General features: G+C 37.0%; 13 non-coding genes across 13 annotated transcripts; all 13 read left to right on the top strand.

Annotated features, from left to right (window-relative positions):
- Window positions 1-15,733: 15,733 nt before the first annotated feature.
- On the top strand, window positions 15,734-15,805 carry Trnac-gca. Its single transcript has one exon. It is a non-coding gene; the product is annotated as a tRNA-Cys (tRNA).
- Window positions 15,806-16,272: 467 nt separating this feature from the next.
- On the top strand, window positions 16,273-16,344 carry Trnac-gca. Its single transcript has one exon. It is a non-coding gene; the product is annotated as a tRNA-Cys (tRNA).
- Window positions 16,345-16,812: 468 nt separating this feature from the next.
- Trnac-gca lies at window positions 16,813-16,884 on the top strand. Its single transcript has one exon. It is a non-coding gene; the product is annotated as a tRNA-Cys (tRNA).
- A 466-nt stretch (window positions 16,885-17,350) lies between these two features.
- Window positions 17,351-17,422, top strand: Trnac-gca. The gene has a single exon. It is a non-coding gene; the product is annotated as a tRNA-Cys (tRNA).
- A 463-nt stretch (window positions 17,423-17,885) lies between these two features.
- Window positions 17,886-17,957, top strand: Trnac-gca. The gene has a single exon. It is a non-coding gene; the product is annotated as a tRNA-Cys (tRNA).
- A 466-nt stretch (window positions 17,958-18,423) lies between these two features.
- Trnac-gca lies at window positions 18,424-18,495 on the top strand. Its single transcript has one exon. It is a non-coding gene; the product is annotated as a tRNA-Cys (tRNA).
- A 3,240-nt stretch (window positions 18,496-21,735) lies between these two features.
- Window positions 21,736-21,807, top strand: Trnac-gca. Its single transcript has one exon. It is a non-coding gene; the product is annotated as a tRNA-Cys (tRNA).
- Window positions 21,808-22,272: 465 nt separating this feature from the next.
- Trnac-gca lies at window positions 22,273-22,344 on the top strand. Its single transcript has one exon. It is a non-coding gene; the product is annotated as a tRNA-Cys (tRNA).
- Window positions 22,345-23,426: 1,082 nt separating this feature from the next.
- Window positions 23,427-23,498, top strand: Trnac-gca. The gene has a single exon. It is a non-coding gene; the product is annotated as a tRNA-Cys (tRNA).
- A 973-nt stretch (window positions 23,499-24,471) lies between these two features.
- Trnac-gca lies at window positions 24,472-24,543 on the top strand. The gene has a single exon. It is a non-coding gene; the product is annotated as a tRNA-Cys (tRNA).
- A 464-nt stretch (window positions 24,544-25,007) lies between these two features.
- Trnac-gca lies at window positions 25,008-25,079 on the top strand. Its single transcript has one exon. It is a non-coding gene; the product is annotated as a tRNA-Cys (tRNA).
- A 465-nt stretch (window positions 25,080-25,544) lies between these two features.
- Trnac-gca lies at window positions 25,545-25,616 on the top strand. Its single transcript has one exon. It is a non-coding gene; the product is annotated as a tRNA-Cys (tRNA).
- A 466-nt stretch (window positions 25,617-26,082) lies between these two features.
- On the top strand, window positions 26,083-26,154 carry Trnac-gca. Its single transcript has one exon. It is a non-coding gene; the product is annotated as a tRNA-Cys (tRNA).
- Window positions 26,155-26,182: the final 28 nt, after the last annotated feature.

Here is a 26,182-nt window from a genome sequence, read left to right as displayed (position 1 = left end):
GGAAGTCATTGCTCGAAAGCCAGTGAAATGAGAAAAAATCACAATTTGCAAGGATCATTTCTCTACTCTCGGATGCTATTAGAGAAATTTTCTTGAACATCAGTGTTCTATTAAGTGCTGGTTTGGAACTACTGATTATATTGCAAGTGGCATATTGCGATTTGTTCGCTGCCGCATTCCGGATCGCGAGGTATATTGCTCTTATCTCTGCTTGGGTTTTTTAGATGAACGCCGGAAGTAGGACTTCTTGGGTTTCTCTCCCAGTTGGTGAACAGAACACACTCCGGGCTAGGATTCCCTTTTCGTGTGGTGCAGTTGTTACAAGGATTGCTACGCTGTTTGGTTTATCCGATAGCATCCGTATTCCTGCTGCTGTAGCGTTGCTGTGTGTGAGGTGCGGATTCTCCCATGGTTGCTTCGTGGACGAACGGAAATTTCTGCAGACTTCAATTGACATATTATCCAGTTCATTGTCGGAGAGAGTTAGCCCAATAGCTTTAGCAGAAAAAACAGAAAATGGACGATTTTTGTATAGAAAAAAACGAAAGGCAGCAAATTCAAAAGCAATTAGGTCAATTGGCAGTAAATTAGAAATAATTAGGAGGATTCTCTGTGGGCTGTCTTGTGTGATCGGGTGATACATTTCAACATATAGTACTGTGTGTTTCTGAGCTTGTTGATGCACCATTTCTTTTTGAGGCAGTGACTCCAGACTGATACACCATAAAGCAACTTTGGAACAAAAATAGATTGAAACAATGTTAGTAAGGTGTTAGTATTCAGTCCCCACGTCCGTCTCAGACAGTATTTCAGATTATGAATTACTCTTTGAGTTGCAATACATTTTCCTTCAACGTGAATTTTCTAGCTAAGCTTTGTATCAACTTCAAATCCGAAAAATTTTGTGTTGCTTGACGGAAAAATATTTACATTATTGATTTTAATTTGTACTGCATCTGTTATCATTCATTTACAAAATATCATGAGAACTGATTTTAAGGGATTTATGTCAAGTAATACATTCTCACAGTTTTTTAAAACTACGTTACACATTATTTGCAAATTTGCTATGGATATTTGTAAAATTTTATGCATTGCGACTAGCGCAATGTCATCTGCATATCCGATTATCTTAAATTTAAAATGAAAAACAGAATTAATAAGTTGCTTTGCTAAAATTTTCCAAAGAAATGGCGATAAAATTCCTCGTTGTGGACAACCAATAGAGACTATATACTTGAATATGAAATCATTTACATTAATACTCGCTTCTCTGTTTTCAAAAAGACTTTCAATAATTCCTATAAGATATTTCGGGCAATTATATTTAGCTAGCGCGGCTAAAATAGCCGGCGGCCATCTGCAGTCAAACGCACCGCTCACATCTAAAAAAGCTACAGTTGTAAACACCTTATTTTTAACATTTTCTTCAACTATATTAGCCAACGTATGCATTGCCGTTTCTGTTGATTTCCCTTTACAAAAACCGTGCTGGTTATTTCCAAACCACTCTTGCTTTTCAGCTATCCAGGTTAATCGGTCGTGGATGATTTTTTCAAAGATTTTACCAAGAATATTTAACACACTTATAGGTCTAAAACTTTTTACATCCTTATATGATGGCTTATTAGGTTTTTTAAGTACAGTTTCTTTTTCAATTTTCCATACTTTAGGGTAGTGTTTTAACTCAAAGCATTTATTGTATAATTTTAAAAGAATATTTGATATGATGGAATATGCAGCCTGGATAACATCTAAGCCAATGCCATCAGTACCAGGTGCAGCTTTATTATTGATTGAGTAAACACAGTTTTTAAGTTCAGATAATGTAACTGGGGGAGATGGCAACTCAAAATGTTCTTTTAAATACATTTTATAATTACGGATAATATTTTGTTGAGCTGGCCCCATGTTTTTGTTTTTGGCCCTTGGGAAAAAACTTTTCCACAATTTTTCTACTACTACCTCTTTTTCCGTTACACTTTCACCATTTATAATTAGCTCACCTGGTAAATCATTTCTGCATTGTGAGGCTGCCAGTTTTTTAAGACCTTTGTATGGGTTTAAGTTCATGTCAACTGTGCACTGCTTCTCAAAGGCCTCCTTCTTGCTTCTCCTTAGCAATCTTTGATACTCTGCTTTGAGTTGTTTGTGATTATTTTTTCCGGACTTGTTTTTAGTTTCAAATGCTTCTTCTTTTGCGTTTCTTAATTTGAATTTTAATTGTAAAAGCTCCTCTGTCCAAAAATCTAGTCTTGATTTGCTTATTTTCTTACTCGTTAGTTTACTTAACCTAGCACTATTCGCTATGTCATTTGTAAGCTCTTCTATTATACTGTCTAGATTACTTTTAGAAATATTTAATGGTAATTGATCTTCTATTTTTCTGAACTTTACTCTCCAACTTAGCAAGAAACTTCATTTTATCTATGTTTTAAAATTTTGGCACGGCTATTTTGTTTACTGTACTGCGCTTGGGTTGTGCCACTGCCACTTGAAACAATATGATCGGGTGATCAGAGTGACTGTCCTCGATGGGAAAATGCCAGTTTAAAATACTGATATCATCACCTCCGAGGGTGACGTCCACCATCGCTGTTTTCTGGGGAATGTATTCTAACTTGGAAACAGGGACGTTTGCTATGTTTAACTTGTTTTGGTTAATAAATGATTCCAGACACTCACCTCTTTTATCCGTAGATTTACTATTCCATAAATTATTCTTTGCATTTGAATCCATGCTAATTATAGACCGCTCTAAGTTCGAAATAGTTTCCAATAGATTTAAAAAATAATCCAAACTCAGAGACGGTCGGCAATACACAGAGAAAAAGTTTAAACCAGGGTATTTGTTTAATTGGACTCCTACACAATTATTTGTGTTTGGCACTGCTATATTTACAACCTTAAGAAATGTTTTAGCTAGAATTATTGCACCAAATGCATGATGTTCTTTATTTAAGTTATGATAAACCGTATAATTACTAGGAATATTTGGTATAAGTAACTCATTATTAAACTTATTAGTTATGGCGTATAGTTCTTGTATTAACGGTATGTCAACATCTAGCTCTACTAAAACTTGACTTCAGTTTAAAGATGGGATTTTACAGTGCTGCAAATTTATTTGTAAACATAAATGTGATTTATTACTGTTATTGTTATTCATACCTTAGGCTAAGAGTTGTCTCAGTCTGTCCACCGCCTTAATGTGCACTGGACATTGAAAATCACCCGACTTGTGAGCACCTTTGCAGTTCACGCATTTCATCTTGCTGTCTGGATGAATACAGTCTTGTGTTTTGTGCGACTCTGCGCACCGGCCACAAGTTTCTGCTGCCGTTTTGTCTTGGCAGTTAAATGTGACATGGACAAGTTTTTTACATTTGTAACAATATGTCACCTCAAAATCCAGTTTAGCTTTTTCTACTCTATGTTCTTTAAATCCCCCTGCGGCATTTTTAACTGAGATTCTCCTAGCTTGTATTACTGCTTCTTCACATTTTTTAGATGTTACATAAATCTTTACGTGTCCTTTCTGCTTTGAGAGCGGTTTAATTCGACTAACTTTTTCCTCGTAATATTTCATTTCTAAATTCCATATCTTTTTTAAGAACCTCTAAATTCTCTACCCCAGTCCCGAAAACTGCTATCGGGTACTCTATTTTGCGCTCTGAAACAGATTTTACTGACGCCTTTATTTTTCCATCCGCTTCCATTAACTGTTTAGCCTTTTTGGCATCTGCGTCATTATTAAACTTAAACCGAGCTATATTGTCTCTCTTAGTGAAAGACTGCAACGTCGGATACTCCGAATTACTTTGAAAGAATTCATCCATAGTATCACCGTTAAAATTACTCGTATCAACATCCGGATCTAGTTTAGCAATGATGGTAACAGATTTAGAGGCCCCCTTGTGATTATAATTGATATAATGAAAGATACTGGGTGAATAAGCTTACGGATTATGGAATTTCCTAGACTATATGTACTCAAGAAATACTTAAAAAGTTTAGTTATTTCTGAAATTGTACGTAGGGGAGACCGGACCCATATTGGACAGTTCCGGTGTTCATCTCTTTTCTCCCATCCTTTTGAAAAAAAAAAAAAATCTAGCTCTACTAAAACTTGACTTCAGTTTAAAGATGGGATTTTACAGTGCTGCAAATTTATTTGTAAACATAAATGTGATTTATTACTGTTATTGTTATTCATACCTTAGGCTAAGAGTTGTCTCAGTCTGTCCACCGCCTTAATGTGCACTGGACATTGAAAATCACCCGACTTGTGAGCACCTTTGCAGTTCACGCATTTCATCTTGCTGTCTGGATGAATACAGTCTTGTGTTTTGTGCGACTCTGCGCACCGGCCACAAGTTTCTGCTGCCGTTTTGTCTTGGCAGTTAAATGTGACATGGACCAGTTTTTTACATTTGTAACAATATGTCACCTCAAAATCCAGTTTAGCTTTTTCTACTCTATGTTCTTTAAATCCCCCTGCGGCATTTTTAACTGAGATTCTCCTAGCTTGTATTACTGCTTCTTCACATTTTTTAGATGTTACATAAATCTTTACGTGTCCTTTCTGCTTTGAGAGCGGTTTAATTCGACTAACTTTTTCCTCGTAATATTTCATTTCTAAATTCCATATCTTTTTTAAGAACCTCTAAATTCTCTACCCCAGTCCCGAAAACTGCTATCGGGTACTCTATTTTGCGCTCTGAAACAGATTTTACTGACGCCTTTATTTTTCCATCCGCTTCCATTAACTGTTTAGCCTTTTTGGCATCTGCGTCATTATTAAACTTAAACCGAGCTATATTGTCTCTCTTAGTGAAAGACTGCAACGTCGGATACTCCGAATTACTTTGAAAGAATTCATCCATAGTATCACCGTTAAAATTACTCGTATCAACATCCGGATCTAGTTTAGCAATGATGGTAACAGATTTAGAGGCCCCCTTGTGATTATAATTGATATAATGAAAGATACTGGGTGAATAAGCTTACGGATTATGGAATTTCCTAGACTATATGTACTCAAGAAATACTTAAAAAGTTTAGTTATTTCTGAAATTGTACGTAGAGGAGACCGGACCCATATTGGACAGTTCCGGTGTTCATCTCTTTTCTCCCATCCTTTAAAAAAAAAAAAAAATCTTTACTAAACTAATCTTTACCCCTCCACGCACCCCCTGAATTTTTTTCAACTTCATAACTTGAATGTAAAAGAAGTTATAGAGGTTTGAATTTTCAGTCGTTTTTCGACCTACCAGGGGTGAAATTGTACAGTGACCTGTACCACTTTAGACAGGGTCTAAATAAAGGGATGGGATTAAGTAATTTCAACCAAAAAAATCTGGAATATAGATAATTCCACAACTAATTAAATGTATAATTTTTTAAAGTGATTTCCTATAAAATAAAAAAAAATTGTTAGAATAGAAAATAATGATAAGCGAACATGGAGGGGGGCGGAGCTTAAAAGCGATTGGATATCAATCGATTCTTTATAATTGGCAGGTAGCCATTGCTTTGTCATGATGTATGAATAGGCTAATGGCTGCTAGTTTTCGAGGAGAGCATTTTGTGAATTAATTGTGCTTCATAACGTTGGAAGAAACTACTGGTAATGTAATTTTTTGGCTTGACGATAGTTGTGGCTTATTCTTTAATAATGAAACATCAGAATTTTGTCGATGTCCAGTCACTAAATCGTTTGATGTAGGCCTAGGCATAGACATGGCACAAGTTAATGACTCTTCTCGTAATTGAAATGTAACATTTGTAACATTTGTTAATTATTGCATAATTTTAAACTTTCAATATAATTATACTGTTATTGTAAATTTGTAGAAGGCCTACTGCTGTTGGCTCACATTCAGCCCAGTTGCAGCAATCATACTTTCAGCGATAAACTATGTTCGAAACTGCAGTTTCCTTCCTACCAGCAAGTCAAAGTAAGAAGCCTTCAGACTTTCAACGATACTTTTCCAACATTAATGTTTTCTTACTAGGCCTACCAGCAAGTAAAAGCAAAAAGTCTTCAAACTTTCGACGATACTTTTCCAATATTCCAGTTTCCTTCCTACCAGCAAGTCAAAGTAAGAAACCTTCAGACTTTCAACGATACTTTTCCAACATTATTGTTTCCTTACTAGGCCTACCAGCAAGTCAAAGCAAGAAGCCTTCACACCTTCAACGATACTTTTCCAACATTGCAGTTTCCTTACTTCAAGCAAGTCAGTCCTGTCTAACAAAACCATGCCGAGGAATTATATTGCAAAGAGAAAAAAGCCAATTGAAGAATCATTACACGGAGCGATTTCCGATGTTTTGAGTGGAAAATCTTCAATAAGGAAATCAGCGGAGAAATTCAACCTAAAACCATCTACAGTTGCATTTTATACCAAACGATTCTCCTCAAGTGGGCTGTTTCCTCCTGCACAAATCAAACGTAAAACTCATCCTTCGCAAATATTTTCTTCTTAAATGGAATCTTAGTTGGCAGAATATTTGAAAAAGTGCACTCTTTTTAATCACGGACTATCACCAAAGGAAACAAGAGTTATTGCTTTATCATTTGCTATTGCTAATGGAACGCGATTTCTATTAAGGAAATTGCAGAACTGTCGAATGGGCCATACCAAGAAGCTATTACTCCAAAAAATATCATTGCTGGATTCCAATCAACAGGAATTTTTCCTTTTAATCGGTTCATGATAAACCCTTCCAGGTTTGCTCCCTCATTTGTGACCGACAGACCATGTAAGCCAGATTTTATCTTCTGCTATTTTATGTTGTCACTTTCATTCTCTTTGTTAATGATTTAGTTCCGGTTGATTGTGCTAGGACTTCTCCAAACGCTTCCACTACTTCAGATCTGGATTCTTCATTGGATCCTTTAAGTTCTGCTCCGGCGTAATCATTGAATCTTTTAAGTTCTGCTCTGGCGTCATCATTAAATCCCTTAAGTTCTGCTCCGGCTTCATCATTGGATCCTTCAAGTTCTGCTCTGGCGTCATCATTGAATCCTTTAAGTTCTGCTCCGGCTTCATCATTGGATCCTTCAAGTTCTGCTCCGGCGTCATTATTGAATCCTTTAAGTTCTGCTCCTGCTTCTTCATTGAATCACGCTAGTTCTCCTCCGTTTTGTTCTCCATTGGAATCCGTTGTTGCTGTTTCATTGGAGGAAATCAGACCGTTGACTCAAGTTAACCAAAACATCCCATTGGCCAAACGACCCAGGGCCAACAATCGTGCTGGTAGCACAAGGATTTTAACCGATACGCCAGAGAAGATGAAAATTGACGAAGAAAATAGACGAAAAGAAGAGAAAGACATAAAAAAGAAAGAACGAGAGCGAAAAAAGTTAGCACAGAAGAACATTTTCAAGCCAGCAGACAGAAAAAATATTGAGAAAAAGGCAAGAAAATCAAACAGAAATGAAAACGAAGAAGAAACGATCAATGTCAACGAAGAAGATGACGAAAACTACAATACTCAAGAAAAAACTGTTACTCAAATAACACGTACTGGTCGTATTGTTAAAAAAAGAGCAATTACTAACCTATAGCTCGATGTTCTTTTCAATTTATTGTGTTTGGTTAGTGAATTTTCACTTTAAGTCAACTTAGTTCATGCACAATTGTAATTCTAAATCCTTGTTTTGTCCGGTGATGTTCATTTAAAGTACAACTTAACGTTGTCGTCCAGTCACAAGAGAAACCTAGAAAATCCAATCTCATTGTTTTTTATGTGTTGTGTTGTGCGTAAATTTTAAATTTAAATCAAATGTCAAACGGAAAAATGTTCCAGTTAAGGTGTCTTAAACCAGTTCAACCAGAAATAAAATGCATCGTTAATTCAACAAAATCTTAATCTTAATTTATTGTTATGAAAACGCACCTAGAAACATACAAATTAAAAGTTATTGGCTATCTATCGTAAAAATGAGCGCGCTACGTATCTGTTAGTCAACTGGAATTTTAAATTTCGCGCGTTGAATAGGCTCCTTCCATTCCACGCCCTTTGCTGTCCAATTTCACCCAAGTTAATCGTCCAATATTCCCCCAAAACACCCTATACCGGTAAAAGAGTGATAACTATCACAGTACATCACATATAATTTTTTCTTTTTTACAGCGTGTAAAGGAATGGCTACCAAACACATACATGCACGTAGTTTCATTTTCAAATACTAAATGAAAGAGTTACCACAATAAATTGAACGGACAAATTTGTAAATTTTGATCTGGTTTTTTTTTTGTATAATAACTCATAAAATAATAGAAATAAATGAATGAAAATTGAAACTCATGAAGAATGCATAAAAACTAACATAAAAAATAAAAATGAGATTTTTAAAACTTATTTTACTATTTTTCCGGACACTGTACAATGTGATACAGTGTCCAATATGGGTCTGGTCTCCCCTACGGTTATTGAAGCACTCCATGTTTTCTTATTTAGATCTAATTTTCTTTCTACCAAGAAACCAAATTAGCTGTTGTTTAAAATCTGTTTATTTTATTTAACGTGATCAAGCATCGAAATCGGATTCCTTGCCGTTTTTGAACACAAACTTTCTGCTATTTTTCTGCATGCTTAATAAAATTAGGGAAAGATGAGCGAATAGTGAAAGCAATTTTGAAATACAAGATCCCAAAACAGATCAGCTTAGCTTATCAACGCAGGGCTTCATGTCCAATTCTAATCAAATTAAAAAATATTTGACAGATTCAGCACAAAATTTGTCATTTTGTCCTCTTTTTAACTGATCAAGGGGGTATGGCTTAGTGGTAGAGCATTCTACTGCAGATCGAAATGTCCCCAGTTAAAACCTGGGTGCCCGCTTGTGATTATTGTTGATGTTATAAAAGATACTAAGTGAATGAGCTTACGGATTATGGAATTTCCTGCACTATATGTACTCAAAAAATACTTAAACAATTGAGTTATTCCTGAAATTACAGTTCGAAACGCTACGTTTCGACCCTATGGGTGTAGACACAATGTATTTAGGGATTTAGCTCATAACAAAGAACAAATAACTACCTCGCACCGGACAACGCCCCCAATACTTCAGACATTTTTTTAGCTTAGTAACTATCATGTCCTCACGTGCTCGATCTCCGTCAGTAGAAAGTGTTTCAGAGATTTTGCTTCATCCAAACGACGATATGTACGGTAATTTGGACTTTCATGCTGCAACTGTTCATATTGGGTCTCGAAGGGCCACTCGCAGCTCTCCCGCTCGTTCTCGGTCTGGTCGCTCGTCCAGTTTCGGCTAGCAGTCATCGTGTCAATTTTGATGATTTTACGGTGAGGTTGGAGTATCGGGCTAGTCGGGATCGGTCTCCTTTGAGACGTTTCTCTTCCATTGAGCATCGTGGCCAGTTTCGTGAACAGGGAGGTAATTAAGACGGTCGCTACCGTCATGATCGTTATGTCGATGTGGATCGCCAAGATTATCGTGGTGAATCAGGGCCATCTCGTTGGACTGGCTACCTGGATCGGCATTTTAGTTCAGGAAACCACGAATTTAATGATAGGCAGTGGCGTAGCGTTGCAAATTTAGTTTTTTTTTAACTCAATAAAACAAAATTAAATAATCGGGTTTTTTAAAAAACGGAATAAAACTAAATCAATATTGAATTTTTTTCTGAAAAATAGATAATTAACTAGATAATATTTGATTATTTATTGGGTTTTATTGGGTATTTAAACTAAATAATAATTAAATAATAAACTCGATAAATTTTTTTCACTTCTTTGTCTTTTATTTATGGAAAAAAAAACATTTTAGCAACAGTTCTTAGTTATTATTTCTCAATATTTTGAGTATTTTAAGTTAATCCAATAGTACAATTGAAAAAAAAAAACAAAAAAAAAATAATTCAAACTTGAAAACAGTAAAATGATTGGTAGTGATAACTGAAAATTTGATTCGACTTACAAGTCCTTAAATAGTTCCCTGTAGTTATATTTGGCGCAAGCCTCAGATTCGAGTAATTTTGGACCTATGTTTCCTCGATTTCCATCGGTACTCAGCCCAGCCTCAGAAAAAAACCGTTCAGTTGAGGCCGATGTGGCAGGAATGGCTAAAAAGTCGAATGCAGTTTTGCTTAAGTATGGAAATCGCAATGAATTTTGAACCCAGAAGTGTGATGGATCTTCCTGGCTCAGAGTCAGATCAGTTGCATTCAAATTTTTATCCAAATACGAAAAGTATTCTTCCAGTTCTTTTTCGATTTCTTCTTTGAGTAACTGCTGTTCAGATTTGGAAGAAGAATCAGTCATAACAATGCGTCTTTTTTTACAAAGTGCCTGTTTCTGACTTTTGAGTTTTAATCGTTAAATTATAGTCTGCAATTGCAATCCCGATCGTTGGGCATTGCATGTTGCCAAATTGTGAAAAATGTGACAAAATTTCGTCTAAAAATTTCCCTTTTATTATCGAGTTTTCAATCGAGTTTCTCATAAAAAAAGTGAATACTCGATAAAAATTATCGGGTTAAAAAAAAACGAAATTAAATAAAACTAAATAAAACTAAATAAAAGAAATAAAACCAAATAACAAGATAAAACCAGATATCGGCAAAACTAAATTTGCAACGCTACAGTTGCGTCAGGCGGACTATTCGTACGAGTCAGATCCGTTCCGTAGGGACGAAGAGTGGCGTCGGGATGAGGCGTTTCGGCGGAATCAAGCATGGCATGGGGATCGTTTTCATTCTTCGGGCCTTAGGTACGACTTAGATTGGCGTCGCGAAGACGAGGAACGACGCCGCGAGGAAGATGAGCAGCGTCGCCGTTTTTTAGCCGATCAGGAGGCAGCGCTTTATTTAGAACGGCTTCGCTCGAGCAAGAAGAATTAAGCCGACGGGCCGACGTGGAAATGGTTCGTTCGAGTGCGTCTTCAGTGCCCCTAGTTCAGGATCCACCGCATAATGCTCCTTCTCAGTTACCAGGCCAAGAGATTCCACAGGAACCCACTCTACAGGCAGACGGGGGTCCTGATGTTACGTTCGATGATGAAGTTACTCCCTGTCCTTCGATTTCTTCGTCCCTTTGCAACGAAATTTCAGGCTATTTTACGTCAGGCATTACTACAGCGCAATCGAAGTCGATTTCGGCCGAGTTTTCTCTTTCTTTTGAGGAAGGCGGCTTCTCGTTGAAGCCTCCCAGGATGGACAACTATCTGCTGCACCGAGCTAAGACGAAATCTATGCTTAAGGAAGTCCAGAATGAAGATGAGGCGCTAACAAAATTCCAACAAAAAATTATGGACATAACTCCCCCACTCATAGAACTGGCTGAGCGGGTGATAAATTTTAGTGACAGTCAAACGGAGAATCCGTCACCGATGGAAGCAAGAATTAGGCGCACAGTGGAAGCATCCCTGCAGCAGTGGGGTCGTGCGTACGCCAATATCACTAAGTTGAGACGTGAAGCATACGTGAAGAAAGTTGAGCCTCACTTGGAATTTCTTCTGGAGGAAAAGAGCGCATTCGCGGAGGGCAAGCAGGCTCGAGAGCTCTTGTTCACCGACGTTTTTCTGTCCCGCAAACTTAAGGAAGCGCAGAATGATGTCACACTTAATGAGGCGGACAGAGCTGATGCGGCCTCGGATCCCGCTTCACTCGCGAGAAGCAGGAGGAAACCGGGTTTCCGTCCAGCCCGCCACGGTCAGACTGCTGGTCCACCTTATGAGAGCCGACGCCGCGAGGGCTTCCGCGATTTCAGATTCCAGGGAAAGAGAAATGGATTTCAGAAGGCCAAAAATAATCTCAGCAACGACAGAAGGTATGTGCCGAGGTTTTCAATTACTAATTCCCCTTTTCTGCCCGTCATCTCCCCACCTCCAAGCATTGGTGGACGTTTGCGGTTGTTTGCATCTGCTTGGGCTTCTATCACCGACGATCCTTGGGTCTTAGATACAGTTTCCAATGGCTTGGATATTGACTTTATTTCGGTCCCGGTTCAGACCGTCCTGCCGAGAGATATTAGTATGTCAGTTGAGATGGCGGCTGTTTGTAATGCGGAAGTCGACAGCCTTTTACAAAAGAAAGCGGTTGTTGAGATTTTTGACAATTCTCCTGGTTTTGTGTGCGTTTTTTCTGCATCCCTAAAAGTGGTGACGGCCTGTTCAGACCTTTCGTAAATTTGCGCCCATTGAACAGATGCATCCGTTACGAACATTTCAAAATGGAGAATTTGAACTCGGTAAGGTCGGTTCTAAAGGAGGGGGACTTTATGGTTAAAATTGACCTTAACGATGCATATTTTTTAGTTGGCGTGCGCGAGCCGTTCTGTAAATTCCTTCGTTTTTCTTGGAATGGCAGGATTTTCGAGTTTCGTTGTATGGCCTTCGGTCTTGCCCCTGCCCCCCGCGTTTTCACCAAGTTAATGAAAGTTGTCATGGCCGGGCTTAGAAAAAGGGAAATTCGTTTGGTAATCTATTTGGACGACCTTTTGTTTTTTAGCAGCACGAGGGAGGGCGCTCTTTCCGATCTATCGTTGGCCATTTCCTTGCTTGAGAGTTTGGGTTTTATAATTAAATGGGTGAAATCGGTCGCTATCCCGACCCAAATTATTCAGTATCTGGGAATTGTGGTTAACTCGATTGATATGTCCTTTGCACTCCTGGAAAGGAGAGTCATTTTGGTCCGGGATATGTTGTAAATAGGCCCTGGAGGCCAACACGGTGTCGTTGCGCATTATCGCTTCTGTTTTGGGGAATTTTAATAGGGGGATCCCTACTATTCCTTTCGCCCAGTCTCATTATCGGAGTATGCAACGCTTTTATATCAGTGAGTCTAAAAAAGCGCAGGGAAATTTATCGGTTCGTCACGTCTTGCCACTAGCCGCTAGAGTTGATCTCGAGTGGTGGCTGGCAAATTTAGCTTCTGTTAACGGGAAGCAATTTTTCCCGAAAGTTCCGGATGTGGAGATATGTTCCGACGCTTCATTATCAGGCTGGTGCTCAGTTTGCAATGGCGTCACGGCGCGGAGCCCTTGGACGTGGTCGGATTCGGCTAAACATATTAATGAGCTGGAACGCTGTGGCGCTCTGTTTTCTCTTAAGTCTTTCCTGGGTGATGCCCGGGAGCTCTCAGTGCGATTGTATCTCGACAACACTACCGCCGTGTGCTACATTAATAAAAATGGAGGAACGCGCTCCTTGGCGTTATAGACAGCAGCCGTTCGCTTAACCGAATTTTGCGAGTCCCGCCGCTTATCGGTGGAGGCAGTTCACTTGGCTGGGGTCCTAAACGTGGTGGCCGATAGAGAATCCCGTTCAGAATGTGATTCCAGCGATTGGATGTTGTGCCGAAATACATTTGATCGCGTCAACGGTTTTTCCCGTCGCGAACGGGTTTTTTTTTGCTTAGCGTGGAACGCGCAGTTGCCAAATTTCTTCTCTTGGGGCCCTCAACCGGGCGCTGCGGGTGTCAATGCGTTCGCTCGCAATTGGAAGGGGTTATCGGGCTACGCCTTCCCTCCCTTTGCCCTTATTTTCAAATGTCTTGAAAAAATTTCCAGGGAAAGGGCTAACATTGTTCTGGTTTGCCCAGTGTGGCCGACTCAACCGTGGTTTCCGGTTCTCCTGGAGCTCGTTTGCGACGTTCCTCTTATACTGAAGCTGACGGCGTCACTCCTGTCTCTCCGCTCGGGATTCCCCATCCACTTCTGTCGACAGGATCGCTCCGGCTAGCCGCCTGGAAATTATCCGGAAATCCTTCCATTTGCAAGGATTTTCGAAGTCGTTGGTCAACATTCTCTTGCTCGGAAATTGTCCGGCCACTCACGCAGCTTACGGGTCGGCTTGGAGAAATTGGGCTGATTGGTGCCTTTGTAGGAGTGAGAATCCCTTGTCACCTCCTTTAGGTTCTATTTTGGAATTTTTGGCCTCGCTTCATACGGAAGAAAAGGCCTATAGCACCATTAATGTATATTGTTCCATGCTGTCCAGCACCATTCCACACATTGACAACCGCCCGATAGGTCAGCACCCTCTAGTGAAAAGTTTGATGAGTGGGTGTTACAACATTAATCCGCCTAAACCGAAGTATAATTCCATTTGGGACCCGGAGCTAGTGGTTCGTTTCGTGTCAGTGCTAGGCGAAAATTCTCGGTTGTCTATTAAAAACCTAACCCTCAAAACAGTTACTCTTATGGCGTTGGCGTCTCTTTTACGTGTTTCGGAGATGGCGGCCATCTCAACTGATTCTTTAGTTTTTTCAGATTCCGGCGTAAAATTTTCCCTTTCTAAGCCTAGAAAGGCTCAACACAACGGGGCTCTGCAAGTGTTGTTTTTTTCCCGCCTACAGGAGAAGTTATGTTGCCCGGTATGCGCTCTCCAATCCTATATCGAACGTACAGGGAACAGCCGAGCCGTCTCGGCGCCCTCTCATGTTTTTATCGCGTTAATCTCTCCATTCCGTGAAGTTTCGTCCAACAAGATCAGCCGTTGGATTAAGTGTTTCATTGGATCCACCGGAGTTGAAACGTCGGTGTTCAGTGCGCATTCAACTAGGGGTGCAGCAGCTTCAAAAGCCGCGACCTCAGGTCTCTCTATCGACGCAATTCTACGCGCGGGCTGTTGGGCGGCCGAATCGACCTTTAGTAGATTCTACAGGAGAGAATCAGTCTCATCAGTGGCTGCGGCTGTGTTAAACAACTCAGTCTAAGCGCATCACGCTTTGAAGTAACCCTTAGGGTCGAAACGTAGCGTTTCGAAGTGTAATTGTTGATTACTAGAGGATCGCGTAGCGATCCGAAGAGTAATTGGAATTACACGAGAAATGAGAAGTGAGACCCTAAGGGTCTCCTCCCCCCTCCCTCCTACGATCATTTTTTGTGTGATGCTGGTTGTTGTATTTCTTATTGTTTTGTTTACTACCGAGTCCAGGTCTCAGTTCCGAAAGACAAATAACGCAGGTGGAAGGAAGAACGGGCAGAGCTAGTACGGGCCTTAAAAGTGTCAGTCCAACGTCACAAGATCTGGCCGTCCGTCATCTCAAGAAGTCTTCGCTTGGGTTTTTCCTGGTTTCCAGGTTTTTTCCTCCCAGGCACTTCATGTTCACGTTTGTTTTCATTCGGAAGACTTCCGGTTCTCTAGTTTTTATTTTTTTTTCTCCCTCCGCCTTTATGTCCGGCCAACGCCGTTTTAGTTACCTTTATGTTTTGTTTCCCAGTCGCTAAATGTCTGAAGTATTGGGGGCATTGTCCAGTGCGAGATAGTTTTTTGTTCTTTGTTATGAGTTAAATCCCTAAATACATTGTGTCTACACCCTTAGGGTCTCACTTCTAATTTCTCGTGTAATTCCGATTACTCTTCGGATCGCTACGCGCGCCTCTAGTATTCAACAATTGTACGTACGGTTATTGAAGCACACCATGTTTTCTTATTAAGATCCAATTTTCTTTCTAACAAGAAACCAAATTAGCTGTTGTTTAAAGTCTGTTTATTTTATTTAACGTGATCCAGCATCGAAATCGGATTCCTTGCCGTTTTTCAACACAAACTTTCTGTTATTATTCTGTGTGCTTAATAAAATTAGGGAAAGATGAGCGAATAGTGAAAGCAATTTTGAAATACAAGATCCCAAAACCGATCAGCTTAGCTTATCAACGCAGGGCTTCATGTCCAATTCTAATCAAATTAAAAAATATTTGATAGATTCAGCAAAAAAATTGTTATTTTGTCCTCTTTTTAACCGATCAAGGGGGTATAGCTCAGTGGTAGAGCATTCGACTGCAGATCGAAATGTCCCCATTTTCAACCTGGGTGCCCCCTTGTGATTATAATTGATATAATAAAAGATACTGAGTGAATAAGCTTACGGATTATCGAATTTCCTAGACTATATATACTCAAGAAATATTTAAAAAATCGAGTTTTTTCTGGAATTGTACGTACGTTTACTGAAGCACACCATGTTTTCTTATTTAGATCTAATTTCCTTTCTACCAAGAAACCAAATTAGCTGTTGTTTATAGTCTGTTTATTTTTTTAACGTGATCAAGCATCGAAATCAGATTCTTTGCTGTTTTTGAACACAAATTTTCTGCTATTATTCTGTATACTTAATAAAATTAGGGAAAGATGAGCGAATAGTGTAAGCGATTTTGAAATACAAGATCCCAAAACAGATCAGCTTAGCTTATCAACGCAGGGCTTCATGTCCAATTCTAATCAAATTAAGAAATATTTCATAGATTCAGCACAAAATTTGTCATTTTGTCCTCTTTTAACCCGATCAAGTGGGTATAGCTCAGTGGTAGAGCATTCTACTGCAGATCGAAATGTCCCCAGTTCAAATCTGGGTGCCCTCTTGTGATTATAATTGATATAATAAAAGATACTGAGTGAATAAGCTTACGGTTTATGGAATTTCCTAGACTAGATGTACTCAAGAAATATTTAAAAATTCTAGCTTTTTCTTGAATTGTACGTACGGTTATTGAAGCACATCATGTTTTCTTATTTAGATCTAATTTTCTTTCTACCAAGAAACCAAATAAACTGTTGTTCAAAGTCTGTTTATTTTATTTAACGTGATCAAGCATCGAAATCGGATTCCTTGCCGTTTTTGAACACAAACTTTCTGCTATTATTCTGTATGCTTAATAAAATTAGGGAAAGATGAGCGAATAGTGAAAGCAATTTTGAAATACAAGATCCCAAAACAGATCAGCTTAGCTTATCAACGCAGGGCTTCATGTCCAATTCTAATCAAATTAAAAAATATTTGATAGATTCAGCACAAAATTTGTTATTTTTTCCTCTATTTAATCGATCAAGGGGGTATGGCTCAGTGGTAGAGCATTCGACTGCAGATCGAAATGTCCCCAGTTCAAACCTGGGTGCCCCCTTGTGATTAAAATTGATATAATGAAAAGTCTGAGTGAATAAGCTTACGGATTATGGAATTTCCTAAACTAAATGTACTCAAGAAAAACTAAAAAAATTGAGTTATTTCTGAAATTGTTCGTACGGTTATTGAAGCACACCATGTTTCTCATTTAGATCTAATTTCTTTTCTACCAAGAAACCAAATTAGCTGTTGTGTAAAGTCTGTTTATTTTATTCAATGTGATCAAGCATCGAAATCGGATTCCTTGCCGTTTTTGAACACAAACTTTCTGCTATTATTCTGTATGCTTAATAAAATTAGGGAAAGATGAGCGAATAGTGAAAGCAATTTTGAAATACAAGATCCCAAAACAGATCAGCTTAGCTTATCAACGCAGGGCTTCATGTCCAATTCTAATCAAATTAAAAAATATTTGATAGATTCAGCACAAAATTTGCTATTTTGTCCTCTTTTTAAACGATGAAGGGGGTATAGCTCAGTGGTAGAGCATTCGACTGCAGATCGAAATGTCCCCAGTTCAAACCTGGGTGCCCCCTTGTGATTATAATTGATATAATAAAAAAAAGTGAATAAGCCTACGGATTGTTGAATTTCCTAAACTATAAGTACTCAAGAAATACTAAAAAAATTTAGTTATTTCTGAAATTGTACGTACGGTTATTGAAGCACACCATGTTTCTCATTTAGATCTAATTTCTTTTCTACCAAGAAACCAAATTAGCTGTTGTGTAAAGTCTGTTTATTTTATTCAATGTGATCAAGCATCGAAATCGGATTCCTTGCCGTTTTTGAACACAAACTTTCTGCTATTATTCTGTATGCTTAATAAAATTAGGGAAAGATGAGCGAATAGTGAAAGCAATTTTGAAATACAAGATCCCAAAACAGATCGGCTTAGCTTATCAACGCAGGGCTTCATGTCCAATTCTAATCAAATTAAAAAATATTTGATAGATTCAGCAGAAAATTTGTTATTTTGTCCTCTTTTTAACCGATCAAGGGGGTATAGCTCAGTGGTAGAGCATTCGACTGCAGATCGAAATGTCCCCAGTTCAAACCTGGGTGCCCCCTTGTGATTATAATTGATATAATAAAAAAAAAAAGTGAATAAGCCTACGGATTGTTGAATTTCTTAAACTATAAGTACTCAAGAAATTCTAAAAAAATTTAGTTATTTCTGAAATTGTACGTACGGTTATTGAAGCACACCATGTTTCTCATTTAGATCTAATTTCTTTTCTACCAAGAAACCAAATTAGCTGGTGTGTAAAGTCTGTTTATTTTATTCAATGTGATCAAGCATCGAAATCGGATTCCTTGCCGTTTTTGAACACAAACTTTCTGCTATTATTCTGTATGCTTAATAAAATTAGGGAAAGATGAGCGAATAGTGAAAGCAATTTTGAAATACAAGATCCCAAAACAGATCAGCTTAGCTTATCAACGCAGGGCTTCATGTCCAATTCTAATCAAATTAAAAAATATTTGATAGATTCAGCACAAAATTTTTTATTTTTTCCTCTATTTAATCGATCAAGGGGGTATGGCTCAGTGGTAGAGCATTCGACTGCAGATCGAAATGTCCCCAGTTCAAACCTGGGTGCCCCCTTGTGATTATAATTGATATAATAAAAAAACTGAGTGAATAAGCTTACGGATTATGGAATTTCCTAAACTAAATGTACTCAAGAAAAACTAAAAAAATTGAGTTATATCTGAAATTGTACAGTATCCTGCACAAAAATCCGAACACCGATTTAATTTTTTAAAGCCACCTATTGGCGGGGTAAAGGGTTTTTTGTTTGTTTTTCTTTAAGAGGGAGAGTAGACCCTGCCCTATGTGTCCATCACCCCGATGGACACATAGGGCAGGGTTGGGTAAGTCTAGACATTTTTTTTATGCCTTAAGGTATTACGCTTTAAGGCAAGTAACAGGTCGGGACATTTTTGCAACCCCCAGGGTGGTGTGTTTTTTTAAAACGACAGTTGGAAATGTTGGACTTAGGCTATGTAATACTCCTTACCCAAATAAATTAGATAGCTGCCTGTGCACAATTATCTCGATACCGATGGCATATGTGTAGAGCCTCTGATTGCGACGCCGTAGATCAGAGTTCGATTCCCATAAAGGAATTGCAAAATATTTGGTATCGTTATAATATTCTTCATTCGAATTTGCTGGAAATATTAATTTCTCTAGAACGAAGGAGATTATTATTTTTTAAATTATTTAATAAACAAATAAAGCACATATTGCTCGATGAAAATTTGTTTTATATATAAACGAGAATTTCTCGTAAGTTAACCATATTAACTCAGCACCTTATCTGGAATCGAACGCCGATCTCCAGCATTACATTCAGAAACGCTACACCTACGCCATTGACATCGACGTAAACATTTAAAGGCAGCTGGAACATAAGCTAAATTGTTTCGGCAACATTACCAAGCCCAAGCCCTAAATTTCCAACTGTCGTTTTAAAAAACACACCACCCTGGGGGTTGCAAAAATGTCCCGACCTGTAACTTGCCTTAAAGCGTAATACCTTAAGGCACCTTTTTAAAATGTCTAGACTTACCCAACCCTACCCTGTCGTGTCCATCACCCCGTCTACCCTCCCCCTTAAAGAAAAACAAACAAAAAACCCTTTACACCGCCAATAGGTGGCTTTAAAAAATTAAATCGGTGTTCGGATTTTTGTGCAGGATACTGTACGTACGGTTATTGAAGCACACCATGGGCCGTATTCTAGCCTTGGCTTAAATTCTGGTCTTAAACTTACTAAAATTTCTTATAAAATTTCCTCACGTAAGTAAGGAAAAAATGGAAGTTCGTCATTTCAATAAACACGTATTCTAGCTTAAATTTTCTTACTTTTATTTCTGAACTTAGTGTAAGTTCAAATTCTAAGATCAGATTTTTCAAGCATAGAATTTTTTATTTTCTTAGAGGGCGGACCTTATAGCGACCAATAAGAATATTCGTTTCATGACATTGCGTACAGTAATAGATGCTGTTTACTTTATTATTATTACAAGGCGTCTGCTAGAGCTAGAATCTAGTTAGTATTTTTAAAGTTATAAGACTCTTTGATTGACAGTTTTGGTATCTTGAACTGTGTTTATTGTGCTAGTGATAGACTTACGAGATTGAAATGGCCCCATCAATAAAAGAAAAAGCGTGGTCGTCATTCCAAATAGAAACTTTAGTTGATTAGTACATCGCAAGAAAGTTAACTTAGCTATAATTGTGTTGCTTATTAGTTTAATGTAAACTTGATTGTTGATTGTAATTGGTCTACAAACAACTTGCGGCCCAATTTGTTGGAAATGATTCCTATGGTTAATCAGCCAATGCAACAGTTAATACACATGGAAATGTTGTAGTAGCTTAAGACTACTAATAATATGAAATAGAGAATACCTTCGATATACCAAATAGAAGCTTTATCGAATCTAAATACTTTGTAAATTTTATTATCGTCAAATAGATCAAAAATATCAGCACGTTTACGATAAAACGGAACCATTCTCCTTCTCACTTCTATTCGTTTTTCATACAATTCATCCTCATTCGCATCACTGTCATTGTCACTATTTAAAACTTCGTTCAAAACATCAAAGTGACGTTCGAACTCGTCGATGTTATTCATCTTCAATTCTCACTAGACCACTAGATGTTGTTACTTGATAATCAAAACAATGACACGTGAAAATACTAAAAACTAGGACAACAATAGCTGTAAGCATTAGCCTTAGCACGGAATTTTAAGAAAATAACCGCTGTAAGCCAACTAATAGTTGGCTTACAAAAATTTGCTATCTTAAGTTTTAAAAGACAAGTTCAAAATATTTCTTAAGAAAAAAAGGTGAGTTGAGAAAAGCTAGAATACGGTTTTAGGTAAATCCAAGCATAAATTGGATTTTTAAGCAAAAAACAGTAAGTTAAGAAAAAATTCCATGCTTAAGTCAAGGCTAGAATACGGCCCCATGTTTCTCATTTAGATCTAATTTCTTTTCTACCAAGAAACCAAATTAGCTGTTGTGTAAAGTCTTTTTATTTTATTCAATGTGATCAAGCATCGAAATCGGATTCCTTGCCGTTTTTTAACACAAACTTTCTGCTATTATTCTGTATGCTTAATAAAATTAGGGAAAGATGAGCGAATAGTGAAAGCAATTTTGAAATACAAGATCCCAAAACAGATCAGCTTAGCTTATCAACGCAGGGCTTCATGTCCAATTCTAATCAAATTAAAAAATATTTGATAGATTCAGCACAAAATTTGTTATTTTGTCCTCTTTTTAAACGATAAAGGGGGTATAGCTCAGTGGTAGAGCATTCGACTGCAGATCGAAATGTCCCCAGTTCAAACCTTGCCCCCTTGTGATTGTAATTGATATAATAAAAAAAAGTGAATAAGCCTACGGATTGTTGAATTTCCTAAACTATAAGTACTCAAGAAATACTAAAAAAATTTAGTTATTTCTGAAATTGTACGTACGGTTATTGAAGCACACCATGTTTCTCATTTAGATCTAATTTCTTTTCTACCAAGAAACCAAATTAGCTGTTGTGTAAAGTCTGTTTATTTTATTCAATGTGATCAAGCATCGAAATCGGATTCCTTGCCGTTTTTGAACACAAACTTTCTGCTATTATTCTGTATGCTTAATAAAATTAGGGAAAGATGAGCGAATAGTGAAAGCAATTTTGAAATACAAGATCCCAAAACAGATCAGCTTAGCTTATCAACGCAGGGCTTCATGTCCAATTCTAATCAAATTAAAAAATATTTGATAGATTCAGCAGAAAATTTGTTATTTTGTCCTCTTTTTAAACGATAAAGGGGGTATAGCTCAGTGGTAGAGCTTTCGACTGCAGATCGAAATGTCCCCAGTTCAAACCTGGGTGCCCCCTTGTGATTATAATTGATATAATAAAAAAAAAAGTGAATATGACTACGGATTGTTGAATTTCCTAAACTATAAGTACTCAAGAAATACTAAAAAAATTTAGTTATTTCTGAAATTGTACGTACGGTTATTGAAGCACACCATGTTTCTCATTTAGATCTAATTTCTTTTCTACCAAGAAACCAAATTAGCTGTTGTGTAAAGTCTGTTTATTTTATTAAATGTGATCAAGCATCGAAATCGGATTCCTTGCCGTTTTTGAACACAAACTTTCTGCTATTATTCTGTATGCTTAATAAAATTAGGGAAAGATGAGCGAATAGTGAAAGCAATTTTGAAATACAAGATCCCAAAACAGATCAGCTTAGCTTATCAACGCAGGGCTTCATGTCCAATTCTAATCAAATTAAAAAATATTTGATAGATTCAGCACAAAATTTGTTATTTTGTCCTCTTTTTAAACGATAAAGGGGGTATAGCTCAGTGGTAGAGCATTCGACTGCAGATCGAAATGTCCCCAGTTCAAACCTGGGTGCCCCCTTGTGATTATAATTGATATAATAAAAAAAAAGTGAATAAGCCTACGGATTGTTGAATTTCCTAAACTATAAGTACTCAAGAAATACTAAAAAAATTTAGTTATTTCTGAAATTGTACGTACGGTTATTGAAGCACACCATGTTTCTCATTTAGATCTAATTTCTTTTCTACCAAGAAACCAAATTAGCTGTTGTGTAAAGTCTGTTTATTTTATTCAGTGTGATCAAGCATCGAAATCGGATTCCTTGCCGTTTTTGAACACAAACTTTCTGCTATTATTCTGTATGCTTAATAAAATTAGGGAAAGATGAGCGAATAGTGAAAGCAATTTTGAAATACAAGATCCCAAAACAGATCAGCTTAGCTTATCAACGCAGGGCTTCATGTCCAATTCTAATCAAATTAAAAAATATTTGATAGATTCAGCACAAAATTTGTTATTTTGTCCTCTTTTTAACCGATCAATGGGGTATAGCTCAGTGGTAGAGCATTCGACTGCAGATCGAAATGTCCCTAGTTCAAACCTGGGTGATTATTTATATAATAAATACTTAAAAGAAAAAATAATAAAAAAAGACAAATAACGTGGGTTGGGAGTTGACTGCATCAATGTCCCAGTTCAAACCTGGGTGCCCCTTGTGATTATAATTGATATAATAAAAAAAAGTGAATATGCCTACGGTTGTTGAATTTCCTAAACTATGTACTCAAGAAATACTAAAAAAATTTAGTTATTTCTGAAATTGTACAGGTTATTGAAGCACACCATGTTTTCATTTAGATCTAATTTCTTTTCTAAAGAAACCAAATTAGCTGTTGTGTAAGTTGTTTTTTTATTAATGTGATCAAGCATCGAAATTGATTCCTTGCCGTTTTTGAACACAAACTTTCTGCTATTATTCTGTATGCTTAATAAAATTAGGGAAAGATGAGCGAATAGTGAAAGCAATTTTGAAATACAAGATCCCAAAACAGATCAGCTTAGCTTATCAACGCAGGGCTTCATGTCCAATTCTAATCAAATTAAAAATATTTGATAGATTCAGCACAAAATTTGTTATTTTGTCCTCTTTTAAACGATAAAGGGGTATAGCTCAGTGGTAGAGCATTCGACTGCAGATCGAAATGTCCCCAGTTCAAACCTGGGTGCCCCTTGTGATTATAATTGATATAATAAAAAAAAAGAAAAAACCTCGGATTGTTGATTTCCTAAACTATAAGAGAAATACTAAAAAATTTAGTTATTTCTGAATTGTACACGGTTATTGAAGACACCATGTTTCTCATTTAGATCTAATTTCTTTTCTACCAAGAAACCAAATTAGCTGTTGTGTAAAGTCTGTTTATTTTATTCAATGTGATCAAGCATCGAAATCGGTTTTGCCGTTTTTGAACACAAACTTTCTGCTATTATTCTGTATGCTTAATAAAATTAGGAAAGATGAGCGAATAGTGAAAGCAATTTTGAAATACAAGATCCCAAAACAGATAGCTTAGCTTATCAACGAGGTTCATGTCCAATTCTAATCAAATTAAAAATATTTGATAGATTCAGCAAAAATTTGTTATTTTGTCCTCTTTTAACCGATCAAGGGGTATAGCTCAGTGGTAGAGCATTCGACTGCAGATCGAAATGTCCCTATTCAAACCTGGGTGCCCCCTTGTGATTATATTTGATATAATAAAAAAACTGAGTGAATTAGCTTACGGATTGTGGAATTTCCAAAACTATGTGTACTCAAGAAATACTAAAGAAATTGAGTTATTTCTGAAATTGTACGTACGGTTATTGAAGCACACCATGTTTCTCATTTAGATCTAATTTCTTTTCTACAAAGAAACCAAATTAGCTGTTGTGTAAAGTCTGTTTATTTTATTCAATGTGATCAAGCATCGAAATTGGATTCCTTGCCGTTTTTGAACACAAACTTTCTGCTATTATTCTGTATGCTTAATAAAATTAGGGAAAGATGAGCGAATAGTGAAAGCAATTTTGAAATACAAGATCCCAAAACAGATCAGCTTAGCTTATCAACGCAGGGCTTCATGTCCAATTCTAATCAAATTAAAAAATATTTGATAGATTCAGCACAAAATTTGTTATTTTGTCCTCTTTTTAAACGATAAAGGGGGTATAGCTCAGTGGTAGAGCATTCGACTGCAGATCGAAATGTCCCCAGTTCAAACCTGGGTGCCCCCTTGTGATTATAATTGATATAATAATAAAAAAGTGAATATGCCTACGGATTGTTGAATTTCCTAAACTATAAGTACTCAAGAAATACTAAAAAAATTTAGTTATTTCTGAAATTGTACGTACGGTTATTGAAGCACACCATGTTTCTCATTTAGATCTAATTTCTTTTCTACCAAGAAACCAAATTAGCTGTTGTGTAAAGTCTGTTTATTTTATTCAATGTGATCAAGCATCGAAATTGGATTCCTTGCCGTTTTTGAACACAAACTTTCTGCTATTATTCTGTATGCTTAATAAAATTAGGGAAAGATGAGCGAATAGTGAAAGCAATTTTGAAATACAAGATCCCAAAACAGATCAGCTTAGCTTATCAACGCAGGGCTTCATGTCCAATTCTAATCAAATTAAAAAATATTTGATAGATTCAGCACAAAATTTGTTATTTTGTCCTCTTTTTAAACGATAAAGGGGGTATAGCTCAGTGGTAGAGCATTCGACTGCAGATCGAAATGTCCCCAGTTCAAACCTGGGTGCCCCCTTGTGATTATAATTGATATAATAAAAAAAAAAGTGAATATGCCTACGGATTGTTGAATTTCCTAAACTATAAGTACTCAAGAAATACTAAAAAAATTTAGTTATTTCTGAAATTGTACGTACGGTTATTGAAGCACACCATGTTTCTCATTTAGATCTAATTTCTTTTCTACCAAGAAACCAAATTAGCTGTTGTGTAAAGTCTGTTTATTTTATTCAATGTGATCAAGCATCGAAATCGGATTCCTTGCCGTTTTTGAACACAAACTTTCTGCTACTATTCTGTATGCTTAATAAAATTAGGGAAAGATGAGCGAATAGTGAAAGCAATTTTGAAATACAAGATCCCAAAACAGATCAGCTTAGCTTATCAACGCAGGGCTTCATGTCCAATTCTAATCAAATTAAAAAATATTTGATAGATTCAGCAGAAAATTTGTTATTTTGTCCTCTTTTTAACCGATCAAGGGGGTATAGCTCATTGGTAGAGCATTCGACTGCAGATCGAAATGTCCCTAGTTCAAACCTAGGTGCCCCCTTGTGATTATAATTGATATAATAAAAAAACTGAGTGAATAAGCTTACGGATTGTGGAATTTCCTAAACTATATGTACTCAAGAAATACTAAAAAAATTGAGTTATTTCTGAAATTGTACGTACGGTTATTGAAGCACACCATGTTTCTCATTTAGATCTAATTTCTTTTCTACCAAGAAACCAAATTAGCTGTTGTGTAAAGTCTTTTTATTTTATTCAATGTGATCAAGCATCGAAATCGGATTCCTTGCCGTTTTTTAACACAAACTTTCTGCTATTATTCTGTATGCTTAATAAAATTAGGGAAAGATGAACGAATAGTGAAAGCAATTTTGAAATACAAGATCCCAAAACAGATCAGCTTAGCTTATCAACGCAGGGCTTCATGTCCAATTCTAATCAAATTAAAAAATATTTGATAGATTCAGCACAAAATTTGTTATTTTGTCCTCTTTTTAAACGATAAAGGGGGTATAGCTCAGTGGTAGAGCATTCGACTGCAGATCGAAATGTCCCCAGTTCAAACCTGGGTGCCCCCTTGTGATTGTAATTGATATAATAAAAAAA

This window comes from Daphnia magna, linkage group LG7 (genome assembly GCF_020631705.1).
Source record: "Daphnia magna isolate NIES linkage group LG7, ASM2063170v1.1, whole genome shotgun sequence".
NCBI lineage: Eukaryota > Metazoa > Arthropoda > Branchiopoda > Diplostraca > Daphniidae > Daphnia > Daphnia magna.
The sequence above is the reverse complement of the archived record's forward strand: the minus strand, read 5'-3'. Positions and strand labels throughout refer to the sequence as shown.